Consider the following 14,819-nt stretch of genomic DNA (forward strand, 5'->3'; position numbering starts at 1 on the left):
GACGAGGAGACGCCTCAGACGCCTCAGAGGGATTACCTCTGGAGTCACCGGCTCTCATTTCAACTTCAAGACAAGATTGTGCACAAACAACTGAGACATTCATAGACTCACAACCACAACTGTTTCCTTCATGCATCTTCCTCGTCCTCTTCATTGTCTCCCTCCCTGGATTCCACTGCTCATTCACAATAACATAAAGACTGAATCCCTGACTGCTGGACCACGTGCAGCAGAGGGAACAATCTCCAGGAATAAAAACGATCTCCAGGAATATGAAGGATCTCCAGGAAACTGAGCTCATACAGTCCAAAACACTTTTTGAAAGGGTGAAGATGTAGTTAGTCATTTCTAGAGTGCCAGACGGGTCAGATAGGAACCAAGCTGAAGACCCTCCTTTATTTATATATCCTTTATATACATATGTGAAACTCAGAGGACACAATGGAGAATCTGGACTTGCTGGAAAAAGGAAATAAACACAAAACAAGTTGCACCAAAGCTTCAACATTTGATTCTTCTTTCAAAAGAGCAGAAAGACTAAATTCAGGACCTAACGGTTTGTTTTGCTCTGAAGCAGGGTCTGTGCTCTGGAGGCCTTATCAAGGCCTTTCCATTCCGTCTTGGTTCTTAACACCACTTTGGACAAACAGCTTCTTTCAGCCAGTGCAGCGGTTTCAGCCGGTGGAGGTGGAGGGTTGGCTCGTGGGAGGTCAAGTTATCCACTTGACACCGGAAACACCCTGGACAGACGCTCAGACCCTCGCTGAGCCGTCCACGTCAACGGCCAGAGATCTGTCCGAGTTTGGCCCTTTTCCTTTTCCTGACTGGGTTCCTGAATCTTTCACGTTCATGGAGACGAGGGAGCCTTCATGCTTACACTTATACCGATACTGTCGGCGTCATAGTAGGTAGATTTAAAACCTGACCGTTGCACTGATCAGCTGCCAGAACAAACCAGCGTGACGAGAAGGAGACGGGAACCTGTCTGCCAACATCTCTCCATCAAACTGCTGAAGCACATTTTCTCTGCAGGATTCTGCTTTTCAAAGTTTCCAAATGAGGATCAGATTGAAGTAAATATGTGTGTAAATGGATTTTGACGCAATTGGTCAAGCGTGTGTGTGTGTGTGTGTGTGTGTGTGTGTGTGTGTGTGTGTACGCACGTGCATCAAACCACAAAGCCCGGCAGAGAAGACGACAGAGGAGAAACAAAGAGATCACAGCTATTGATTTTCTTACTTTTAGTGCAGGTGAGAAGGCAGGCAGGGATTTACCTGGAGGTGAGAGAGAGAATATGTTAGAAAACCATGAACACACACACACACACACACACACACACACACACACACACACACACACACACACACACACACACACACACACACACACACACACACACACACACACACACACACACACACACACACACACACACACACACACACACAGGTAGGGCTCGCTGTGGGGTGAAACAGTGACAGTTGAATTATAGATTTCTGTATTGTGGAGGACAGAGAGAGAGCTTTACTGCTGCACTGTGAACACACACACACACACACACACACACACACACACAAAGAATGTCGAGTGTGGCTAAGAGGGGATATAGATTATTATCCATAGAGAAACCAGAAGCTTTTGTTTTGGTTCTATTAGGACTTTATTTGTCATAGTTTCACCAAAGTTTCACCAAGGTTTCACCATAGTTCCACCAATGTTTCACCATTGTTTCACCATAATTACACCATGGTCCACCAAAGTTTTACCATAGTTTCACCATGGTCCACCATAGTTTCACCAAAGTTTCACCATTGTTTCACCATAGTTCCACCATAGTTCCACCAAAGTTTCACCATGGTTTCACCATAGTTCCACCAAGGTTTCACCATTGTTTCACCATAGTTCCACCAAGGTTTCACCATAATTACACCATGGTCCACCAAAGTTTTACCATAGTTTCACCATGGTCCACCATAGTTTCACCAAAGTTTCACCATTGTTTCACTATAGTTCCACCAAAGTTTCACCATGGTTTCACCATAGTTCCACCAAGGTTTCACCATAATTAAACCATGGTCCACGAAAGTTTTACCATAGTTTCATCATGGTCCACCATAGTTTCACCATGGTTTCACCATAGTTCCACCAAAGTTTCAACATAGTTCCACCATAACTACACCATGGTCCACCATAGTTCCACTATGGTCCAGAATCATTGGACTGTGATTGTAAAAAAATAGCTTGTCAAAGGTCAAACTGGCCGAACCAAACTGTTTGTAGTTAACACAATGAATATAAACACCAACAGATAATGACCTTGTACCTCTGAACAGCAGCAACATGGACGTTCTCAAAAGGAGTCTTGGTCTCAATAAAGTCAATCTGGACATGAGAAGCTTCTGCTTTCTGATAAGGTTTGGTTCTCCACGTGTCTTTTAACCTGCTGCTCTTGCATTTTTACCAGTTTGCCCAATGTTGCCTAAAATGAGAAAACAGTGAGTTTCCTGATTGTGAATCACAATCAAGCTACTAAAATATAATACAAATTATACCAACTATGACTGGGTGAAGACATGTCAAATGCATATTGCATATTTCTAACAAAATCTTAACACTGAACCTTTTTAAATGCATTATGTAGAAAACAATGATGTGCTATTATAGATTATTCTGTGTGAAAATAACAGATTCATTTAGATTCTTGTGACCATATAATGCCCATATATCCAACATCTATACATCCAACATCTATATATCCAACATCTTTACATCCAACATCTACAGAAAGTTAATGTTGGCTTTCAAAGGGCATTGTAGTAGGTTGATATAATCCATCCATCCATCCATCCATCCATCCATCCATCCATCCATCCATCCATCCATCCATCCATCCATCCATCCATCCAGCAGCCTGGTTCATCTTATGTAATCTCCAATTAGTTCACAGTATTTGCTTTTCAACTTGATTCTATTCCTTCACTTCAGTTCTAAAGGATCAGTTTCCAAAAAGTGAAAGGAGGAATTGCACACTGCTGAGTTATGTAGCGTCACACTGTGGTGTGTTTTAAACTCCTAATTTGATTGTCTGTCCATTTGTAGTTGCAACAGTCATTAGGTGACTGTGTGTGTGTGTGTGTGTGTGTGTGTGTGTGTGTGTGTGTGTGTGTGTGTGTGTGTGTGTGTGTGTGTGTGTGTGTGTGTGTGTGTGTGTGTGTGTAGACAGAGACATCTCTCTTTGTGCAGCTCTTTGTGTTCGTTGGCGTTGGACGCTGCTGGCCACAGAAAGAGGGTGAGGCGGGAGGAGGATTTGGGTCAGTATGATTTCCAGCGGTGGAGAGGAGAGGAGAGGAGGAGACAATAAGGACAATGAAGAGAGAGAAAGACCGTGATCAGTGTTGTGATTCTGGAGGGAAACGGGATGAAGGAGGAGACGTCAGAACCTCCTGCCACGTCCAGCAGAAAAAGCAGGAACAAGAAAGTTTGTGTTCCACGTCTCACATTTCATAGTCGTTCAGAGTTTTTCCATAAGTGATAGTCATCAGTGTGATGATCGTCCTCCTGATAACCTCCCACTCCTCATCAATACAGCTGGGCTGGGCTTCTGTCTGGGGCTTCTGTCTGGTTCCTACAATCAGGATCTAAACATTTTACACCAGCCGCTATCCTGGCTGGTAGATTGTTAAAGTTACATTCAGTATTTCCACCTGATATTTCTATTTTCTTGAGAAATTAAACCAGATTGTTGGTGCCACTGAGTGCATTAAATCATTTAACCCACACATTGTAATTACTGTCGCAGTGTGTAACAAGTTATATCAAAATGCTGCAAAGTTTTTTAGAAAATGCGTTGAAGAATTTGCCACACCGCCCTGAGGAGCCCGAACCCCTCAGATCTGGGAAGCTAAGCGAGGTGGGACCCGGTCAGTCACTGGATGGAGGACCGTGGGGGAAGGCCAGGACGCCTGGGTGAATGAGTGAGAGAGTGAGTGGTTGGTGGTGGTGACAGGGTGAATGAGTGAGAGAGTGAGTGGTTGGTGGTGGTCAGAGGGTGAATGAGAGAGAGAGTGAGTGGTTGGTGTTGGTGACAGGGTGAATGAGTGAGAGAGTGAGTGGTTGGTGGTGGTGACAGGGTGAATGAGTGAGAGAGTGAGTGGTTGGTGGTGGTCAGAGGGTGAATGAGAGAGAGAGTGAGTGGTTTGTGGTGGTCAGAGGGGGGAATGAGTGAGAGAGTGAGTGGTTGGTGGTGGTCAGAGGGTGAATGAGTGAGAGAGTGAGTGGTTGGTGGTGGTGACAGGGTGAATGAGTGAGAGAGTGAGTGGTTGGTGGTGGTCAGAGGGAGAATGAGTGAGAGAGTGAGTGGTTGGTGGTGGTCAGAGTAGCCAATGGTGCAGATTAGCAGCCTCGCCTCCGTCAGTCTGCTCCAGAGCAGCTGTGGCTACAGACGTAGTTTACCGCCATCCAGTATGGAGGGAATGATGATGTAATGGAAAGTGTCTTTGAGTGTCGAGGAAAACGTAGTAAAAAACCTATTAGTATTATTAATATTATTGCATAATGCTGTGTTCTTAGATAATGTGTCATATACCTGCAGCCAGAATCATGCAGCAGCATCAACGGACTCATCACATGTCACACATTTCTGAAACACTCTTGAAACACTCCTGAATCACTCGTAAACACTCCTGAAATACGCCTGAAACACTTGTGAAATACTCCTGAAATACTCTTAAAATATTCCTGAAACACTCCTGAAAAGCTCTTGAAAAAGTCCTAAACACTCCTGAAACACCCCTGAATTATTCCTGAAACGCTCCTGAAACATTCCTGAAGCATCCCTGAAACACTCCACCTGAAGCATTCCTGAAGCATCACTGAAACAGTAATCCTGAAACATTCCTGAAACATTCCTGAAACACTCCTGAAACAGTAATCCTGAAACATTCCTGAAACACTCCTGAAACAGTAATCCTGAAACATTCCTGAAACAGTAATCCTGAAACATTCCTGAAACACTCCTCCTCAAACACTCCAAAAAAAACCTCCTGAAACACTGATGAAACATTTCTGAAACATTCCTGAAACACTCCTGAAACACTACTGAATCACTCTTTCCAACCATCAAGCTGTAGCTTGACACTCTGGATCTAGATGAACTACAGTCTGCTTCAGACCAGGAACGCTGCCAGTTCAAACATCCTCGTTGGCTGGAACATTAACCAGAGAAAATATGTTCCACTGACACGCAGCAACAAATCATAGAAAACAGCTGAATCCTCATCAGAGCTGAAAGGTTGAGTGTTGATTGTCATTTGCATCGTCAGTGAGGAGAACTGCAGCTCCAGGACCTGCAGCTCCAGGAACTGCAGCTCCAGGAATCTTTAATGGCGCTGATAGTATTCTAACATTGACATCCAGCAGCGAGCCGAGGCGCAGAGCCATGGTGAGCTACCAGATGAGCTACAAGGTGAACCACCAGATGAGCCACCAGGTGAGCCACCAGGTGAGCCACCAGATGAGCCACCAGATGAGCCACCAGGTGAGCCACCAGGTGAGCCACCAGGTGAGCCACTAGATGAGCCACCAGGTGAGCCACCAGGTGAGCCACCAGATGAGCCACCAGGTGAGCCACCAGATGAGCCACCAGGTGAGCCACCAGGTGAGCCACCAGATGAGCCACCAGGTGAGCCACCAGATGAGCCACCAGATGAGCCACCAGGTGAGTCATCAGGTGAGCCACCAGGTGAGCCACCAGATGAGCCACCAGGTGAGCCACCAGGTGAGCCACCAGGTGAGCCACCAGATGAGCCACCAGGTGAGCCACCAGGTGAGCCACCAGGTGAGCCACCAGGTGAGCCACCAGATGAACCACCAGATGAGCCACCAGGTGAGCCAATAGGTGAGCCACCAGATGAGCCACCAGATGAGCCACCAGGTGAGTCACCAGATGAGCCACCAGGTGAGCCACCAGCTAATTGATTTGCCAATCAGAGGAAAATATTGAAATGCAATGAAATCATAGGGGAATTCCTGTTGTAGCACTAATCAATAAACAATGATGAAGATTTATGAGATCGGATTTATTGAGATTTGATTGTTTGATAGATTTGTTGATTTTGCTCGGATTTGAGTGAGAAACGTCAATAACCAATGAGAAGAGCCGGCAGCACACACACACACACACACACACACACACACACACACACACACACACACACACACACACACACACACACACACACACACACACACACACACACATCCTTGTTACCATGACCACCCTCAGGTCTCCAGTTGAAACAGAAAGTGAGGAAGTGGTTTTCAAAAGGACAAACATACAACAAACCCGCCGCACCATTAGAGTCTGGAGAGCGAAGCTGCTCGGCTGCAGCAGCCACATTCTTCTTTAACCTGGGCCACAGCAGTTAAAGACCATTGAAAAGGCCAGCGGGGATTTCCTGCAGCTTCTCCTGCAGCGCAGCCCAACAAACCTGCATGCCTGTCAAATTAAAGGCTTCTACTCCCCACACACATCTTCAGCCCTTTCTTTATTAAGTTTTACACACAAGCACTGAATAACCAGGTGAGCTCTCTTCAAATGGAGGGACTGTGAGACGCTCAAGTCCTTCCTCTGAAGCAGACATGAGAGAGGCTTGTAATATTCCTCAAAGAAGGCACAGTGTGTGTGTGTGTGTGTGTGTGTGTGTGTGTGTGTGTGTGTGTGTGTGTGTGTGTGTGTGTGTGTGTGTGTGTGTGTGTGTGTGTGTGTGTGTGTGTGTGTGTGTGTGTGTGTGTGTGTGTGTGTGTCCTTGAATGGCTGAGATAGAGGGCGTCTGTTTTAACAGCCAAGAAACAGAGGAGGTGACATGGGAAGGGGTCGGACAACATGGGAGCGTGTGGGGGGGTATGGGTGGGGGTGGATGGGTGTGTGTGTGTGGGGGGGGGGGGGGGGGGGGGGGGGGCACGGAGGGCCGGTAATCGCAAAGTGTTTGTGTGCCAGGTGAGCAATATACGTGGACCTGATGAGGCCACATGATGTGCATATTAGTGACGGTAAGGGACGGTAAGATGGTGATGGAGGGAGAGATAAAAGAGAGAGAGAGAGAGAGAGAGAGAGAGAGAGAGAGAGAGAGAGAGAGAGAGAGAGAGGAGAGAGAGACAGTGATGGGGAAAACTGAGAAGTGAGGGAAACAAAGAGAGAGATGAAAGCATTGATGGAGGGCAGATGATGAGGCTCCTTGGATGAAGATGCTCTATCCGAACAGATGCCAGCTGTTCCAGTGTGTGTGTGTGTGTGAGAGAGAGAGAGACAGAAAGAGAGAGAGATATAGAGACAGAGAGAAAGAGGGAGAGAGAGAGAGAGAGAGCGAGAGAGAGAGAGAGAGAGAGAGAGCGAGAGAGAGAGAGCAGGCAATCATCTTCATGGTGTTATGAGCTCATTACAGTAACAGATCTGAAAAGATTGGTGATGATGATCGAGACGAAAGTAATGATGATGATGATGATGATGATGATGATGATGATGACGGTAACATGATGATCATAGCAATAATATCTGCCAATCTGGGACTGATTCACTCTGCTGCGGCAAATTAGTGAAGGTTCCAGTGCTGCAGTCTATTGATCCACTGGTATTGATACTTCACACTGTCATTTCATTGGTTCATTGATTCACACTGTCCTTTCATTGGTTCATTGATTCACTGTCGTTTCATTGGTTCATTGGTTCAATGTCGTTTCATTGATTCACTGTCGTTTCATTGATTCACTGTCGTTTCATTGGTTCATTGATTCACTGTCGTTTCATTGATTCACTGTCGTTTCATTGATTCACTGTCGTTTCATTGGTTCACTGTCGTTTCATTGATTCACTGTCCATTCATTGGTTCACTGTCGTTTCATTGATTCACTGTTGTTTCATTGATTCACTGTCGTTTCATTGATTCACTGTTGTTTCATTGATTCACTGTCGTTTCATTGGTTCACTGTCGTTTCATTGGTTCACTGTCGTTTCATTGGTTCACTGTCGTTTCATTGGTTCACTGATTCACTGTCGTTTCATTGATTCACTGTCGTTAGATTGGTTCACTGTCGTTTCATTGGTTCACTGTCGTTTCATTGGTTCACTGTCGTTTCATTGGTTCACTGATTCACTGTCGTTTCATTGATTCACTGTCGTTTCATTGGTTCACTGTCGTTTCATTGGTTCATTGATTCACTGTCGTTTCATTGGTTCATTGATTCACTGTCGTTTCATTGATTCACTGTCGATTCATTGGTTCACTGTCGTTTCATTGGTTCACTGTCGTTTCATTGGTTCATTGATTCACTGTCGTTTCATTGGTTCACTGTCGATTCATTGGTTCACTGTCGTTTCATTGGTTCACTGTCGTTTCATTGGTTCACTGTCGATTCATTGGTTCACTGTCGTTTCATTGGTTCACTGTCGTTTCATTGATTCACTGTCGTTTCATTGATTCACTGTCGTTTCATTGATTCACTGTCGTTTCATTGGTTCACTGTCGTTTCATTGGTTCACTGTCGTTTCATTGGTTCACTGATTCACTGTCGTTTCATTGGTTCACTGTCGTTTCATTGAGTCACTGTTGTTTCATTGGTTCACTGTTGTTTCATTGGTTCACTGTCGTTTCATTGATTCACTGTTGTTTCATTGGTTCACTGTCGTTTCATTGGTTCACTGTCGTTTCATTGGTTCATTGATTCACTGTCGTTTCATTGGTTCACTGATTCACTGTCGTTTCATTGGTTCACTGTCGTTTCATTGATTCACTGTCGTTTCATTGATTCACTGTCGTTTCATTGATTCACTGTCGTTTCATTGGTTCATTGATTCACTGTCGTTTCATTGGTTCACTGATTCACTGTCGTTTCATTGGTTCACTGTCGTTTCATTGGTTCACTGTCGTTTCATTGGTTCACTGATTCACTGCCGTTTCATTGATTCACTGTCGTTTCATTGGTTCACTGTCGTTTCATTGATTCACTGTCGTTTCATTGGTTCACTGTCGTTTCATTGGTTCATTGGTTCACTGTCGTTTCATTGGTTCACTGTCATTTCATTTATTCACTGTCGTTTCATTGGTTCACTGATTCACTGTCGTTTCATTGGTTCACTGTCGTTTCATTGATTCACTGTCGTTTCATTGATTCACTGTCGTTTCATTGGTTCACTGTCGTTTCATTGGTTCACTGTCGATTCATTGGTTCACTGTCGTTTCATTGGTTCACTGATTCACTGTCGTTTCATTGATTCACTGTCGTTTCATTGGTTCACTGTCGTTTCATTGGTTCACTGTCGATTCATTGGTTCACTGTCGTTTCATTGGTTCACTGTCGTTTCATTGATTCACTGTCCATTCATTGGTTCTCTGTCCATTCATATGTTCACTGTCATTTAATTGGTTCATTGATTCACTGTCGTTTCACTGATTCACTGTCGTTTCATTGATTCACTGTCGTTTCATTGGTTCACTGTCGTTTCATTGGTTCACTGTCGTTTCATTGGTTCATTGATTCACTGTCATTTCATTGGTTCACTGTCGTTTCATTGGTTCATTGGTTCACTGTCGTTTCATTGGTTCACTGTCGTTTCATTGGTTCACTGTCGTTTCATTGGTTCACTGATTCACTGTCGTTTCATTGGTTCACTGTCGTTTCATTGGTTCACTGTCGTTTCATTGGTTCATTGATTCACTGTCGTTTCATTGGTTCATTGATTCACTGTCGTTTCATTGATTCACTGTCGTTTCATTGGTTCACTGTCGTTTCATTGGTTCACTGTCGTTTCATTGGTTCACTGATTCACTGTCGTTTCATTGATTCACTGTCGTTTCATTGATTCACTGTCGTTTCATTGATTCACTGTCGTTTCATTGGTTCACTGTCGATTCATTGGTTCACTGTCATTTCATTGGTTCACTGTCGTTTCATTGGTTCATTGATTCACTGTCGTTTCATTGATTCACTGTCGTTTCATTGGTTCACTGTCGATTCATTGGTTCACTGTCGTTTCATTGGTTCACTGTCGATTCATTGGTTCACTGTCGTTTCATTGGTTCACTGTCGTTTCATTGATTCACTGTCCATTCATTGGTTCTCTGTCCATTCATATGTTCACTGTCATTTAATTGGTTCATTGATTCACTGTCGTTTCACTGATTCACTGTCGTTTCATTGATTCACTGTCGTTTCATTGGTTCACTGTCGTTTCATTGGTTCACTGTCGTTTCATTGGTTCATTGATTCACTGTCATTTCATTGGTTCACTGTCGTTTCATTGGTTCATTGGTTCACTGTCGTTTCATTGGTTCACTGTCGTTTCATTGGTTCACTGTCGTTTCATTGGTTCACTGATTTACTGTCGTTTCATTGGTTCACTGTCGTTTCATTGGTTCACTGTCGTTTCATTGGTTCACTGTCCATTCATTGGTTCACTGTTGTTTCATTGGTTCACTGTCGTTTCATTGGTTCATTGATTCACTTTCGTTGATTCACTGTCGTTTCATTGGTTCACTGTCCATTCATTGGTTCACTGTCGTTTCATTGGTTCACTGTCGTTTCATTGGTTCATTGATTCACTGTCCATTCATTGGTTCACTGTCGTTTCATTGGTTCATTGGTTCACTTTCGTTTCATTGGTTCACTGCCGTTTCATTGGTTCACTGTCGTTTCATTGGTTCATTGATTCACTGTCGTTTCATTGATTCACTGTCGTTTCATTGGTTCACTGTCGTTTCATTGGTTCATTGATTCACTGTCGTTTCATTGGTTCACTGATTCACTGTCGTTTCATTGGTTCACTGTCGTTTCATTGGTTCACTGATTCACTGTCGTTTCATTGGTTCACTGTCATTTCATTGATTCACTGTCGTTTCATTGGTTCACTGTCGTTTCATTGGTTCACTGTCGTTTCATTGGTTCACTGTCGTTTCATTGATTCACTGTCGTTTCATTGGTTCACTGTCGTTTCATTGGTTCACTGATTCACTGTCGTTTCATTGGTTCACTGTCGTTTCATTGGTTCACTGTCCATTCATTGGTTCACTGTTGTTTCATTGGTTCAATGTCATTTCATTGGTTCACTGTCGTTTCATTGGTTCATTGATTCACTGTCCATTCATTGGTTCACTGTCGTTTCATTGGTTCATTGATTCACTTTCGTTGATTCACTGTCGTTTCATTGGTTCAATGTCCATTCATTGGTTCACTGTCGTTTCATTGGTTCATTGATTCACTGTCCATTCAGTGGTTCACTGTCGTTTCATTGGTTCATTGATTCACTGTCCATTCATTGGTTCACTGTCGTTTCATTGGTTCATTGATTCACTGTCGTTTCATTGATTCACTGTCGTTTCATTGGTTCACTGTCGTTTCATTGGTTCACTGTCGTTTCATTGGTTCACTGTCGTTTCATTGGTTCACTGTCGTTTCATTGGTTCATTGATTCACTGTCGGTTCATTGATTCACTGTCGTTTCATTGGTTCACTGTCGTTTCATTGGTTCACTGTGTTTCATTGATTCACTGTCGTTTCATTGGTTCATTGATTCACTGACGTTTCATTGGTTCACTGATGTTTCATTGGTTCACTGTCCTTTCATGTCATTGGTTCACTGTCGTTTCATTGGTTCACTGTCCATTCATTGGTTCACTGTCGTTTCATTGGTTCACTGTCGTTTCATTGGTTCACTGTCATTCATTGGCTTATTGATTCACTGTCATTTCATTGGTTCACTGTCGATTCATTGGTTAACTGTGGTTAAATTGATTCATACAGTCGTTTCATTGGTTCATACTGATTGACTGGTGGTTGAAGCAGAATCCTGAGTGACCTGGAGGGTGGGGATGGTTTCCATTGTTCAGAAGACAATGTGTTGCAGAGTATGAAGCACAATGAGCTGCCCTCTCCTCTCACAGTCATTAGAAATGTATTAAAAGTATTGAAGTGACCGGCTGTGGCGTGGCAGCACCCTGAAGCCAAAAGGTGAGATTATTGACTTGTGAAAAGCCGCCAGTCGATATCAACAAACACCAGCGGCTCACAGGCTGGAGGGCCGAGATTAGAGAGAAACCTAACAAGAGACTCTCTGGTAGCTGACATGTCTGGCTCTGGGTTCAGACCAAGGGGAAGATGGGAAGGAGAGATAATGACCTCAAGCTCAAGCTCACACATCTCCCACGACGCAGGAGGACAAACCCATAGATCAGCAGGCTGCAGAGCGAGAATAACAACATGAGCAGACCGGCTGCTTTCCTCTCTCGGGGTTCATGTGGCGATGGAGGGAGGAGCCTCCTGGAAAGCTTCATTAAGAGACTTACAATGTTTTATTCATTCAAACTGACTGCAATGACGTGCAAATCATGAACACAGAACCTATTCCAGTCCCAGGGTGTCATGTGCTGAGTTGAATCTTCCCTGAGCTGACACTGAACCGGTGGTGAAATGGCGCCCCCTGTGTTGAGTGAGGAGCACTTCTGGCTCTGGCCAACCTTCTGGGACTCATGAAGATGAAACATCATGAAGTCCATCAATGGAAACATGTCTCTGCTCCACTGGGAGCAACAACAAGCTCCGTGTCTTGTTTAAGGGCTCTGGGCAGTGCAACAGAAAAACCACACCCCCAGAGAGTTGTTGTTGTTGTTGTTGTTGTTGTCATGTTCCTCCAGTGTTTTGATGATTATATACCGTATTTTCCTGACTATAAGCCGCTAATTTTTCCCACGCTTTGAACTATGCGTCTTACAATGTGGTGCGGCTTTTCTGTGGATTTTTCTTCACCCGCCAGGGGGCGCTGTAGTATAAAGTGAAAAAAACGAGACCGGTGAAAGTCAAATTTTAACTTAAAAGAAGAAAGTGCTAATTTTCATTTAGCACATGCAAGCAGCAGGCACGACAGAGATTTTATTTCAAACCCATACCCCTTCATCATGGAAACCACACGAAGAAGTTCATATGATGCCGCATTTAAGTTGAAGGCCATCGATCTGGCAGTAAAGGAAGGTAATAGAGCTGCTGCACGTAAGCTTGGCGTGAATGAATCCATGGTTCGGCGCTGGAGACGGCAGCGGGAAGAACTCATGCAATGCAAAAAGACTAGAAAGGCTTTCAGAGGACATAAAAGCAGGTGGCCTGAACTTGAAAAGGTTCTTGAGGACTGGGTTAACACTCAGAGAGCAGACGGCCGAGGTGTGTCCACCGTGCAAATCCGGCTGAAAGCCAAATCAGTAGCCCGTGAAATGAATATTGACGATTTTAACGGAGGACCGTCCTGGTGTTTCAGATTCGTGAGAAGAAAGAGCTTGTCCATCAGGGCACAGACAACTCTCCGTCAGCAACTCCCCCCGGACTACCGGGAAAAACTTGCAAATTTCCGACAATTTGTTGAAACAAAGATCGCGGAGAACGCCATAGGACCAGACAACATTATAAATATGGATGAAGTGCCACTGACATTTGATCTGCCTCGGACCAGGACTGTAAACAAGACAGGTGCATCATCCATTATGGTGAAAACCACCGGGCACGAGAAGACACATTAAACGTGTGTCCTGGGCTGCCCTGGAAAGAAGCTTCCGCCGATGATCATTTTTAAGCGCAAAACTATGCCGAAAGACCAATTCCTGAAGGACATTGTGGTTAAAGTCAACCAGAAAGGATGGATGCAAGAAAGTCTAATGAAGGGCTGGTTAACGGAGTGCTACGGAAAGCGCCCAGGAGGATTTTTTCACCGTAAAAAGGCGCTGCTTGTTTTGGACAGTATGAGGGCCCATGTTACCGATTCAGTGAAAGCAGTCATCAAGAGAACCAACTCAATTCCTGCTGTGATTCCTGGAGGTACTACAAAGTTTTTGCAACTCCTGGACATCAGCGTGAATCGAGCGTTTAAAGCAGCACTCCGCTGTGAATGGGAGACTTGGATGACGATAAAATCATCTGACATGATGATAAATCTGTATACTGTATATTTGCCATTTTGGATACCTAGTATTTATTCTAAATGTAATGATATATTTAACTTAGTTCCTGGTTCAAATGGACCTCAAATACAAGACAAATACTGACAGTTTACCTTCTATGGACACACCCCTGAGTGTCCTTCCTCGTGGACTTCTCAGGCTGCTGTTGGCAGCACCAGCACCCCCTACTGTCCTCCTCAGTCACTGCTTTCTGGAAATGAGTCACCTCACCCACCCATTACTGCTTCCTCCATCATCTGTGTTCTCAAAACCAAACCTTCTTCCTGCTGCCCCCTCACCCTCTAACAACCAAAGCCTTCCTGTGGAGACTGTCTGTCCCACCACCATTTTATCTAAGACCAGATGAATCTCACAGGAGAGGAGTTAATCATAGGAATCTGATAAAAACCAAACTACCTCCAGAGGTAAACAAAATCCCACAACAATTAGATGTGAACTGTTAAATATTCCTTCTCTCTGGTCTACATCTTTACTTGTAAGTGATCTGATAATAGATGACTAATGTGATGTCTGTCCCCTCACTGAGACCTGGTTAAAAAGAGATGAATATCTCAGCCTAAATGAAGCAACTCCCACCACTCATGTTAACCATCATGTCCCTGGAGGAACTGGACGAGGAGGAGGAGGAGCATCTATCTAGAACTCTAGTCTTCTTATTGATCCCAGAACTAAAACGAACCAGAACCCTTTGAAAGTCTCATTCTGGATCTCATAACTCTGACCAGAAAACCCAGCAGCAGTTCTACTTGTTTTAGTGTCCCGTCCTCCTGGACCATACTCTGAATGTCTCTCTACTTTAGTACTGAGCTCAGATAAAGTCCTTAT

Source organism: Lipophrys pholis, assembly GCF_963383615.2.
Source record: "Lipophrys pholis genome assembly, chromosome: 5".
Classification (NCBI taxonomy): Eukaryota; Metazoa; Chordata; class Actinopteri; order Blenniiformes; family Blenniidae; genus Lipophrys; species Lipophrys pholis.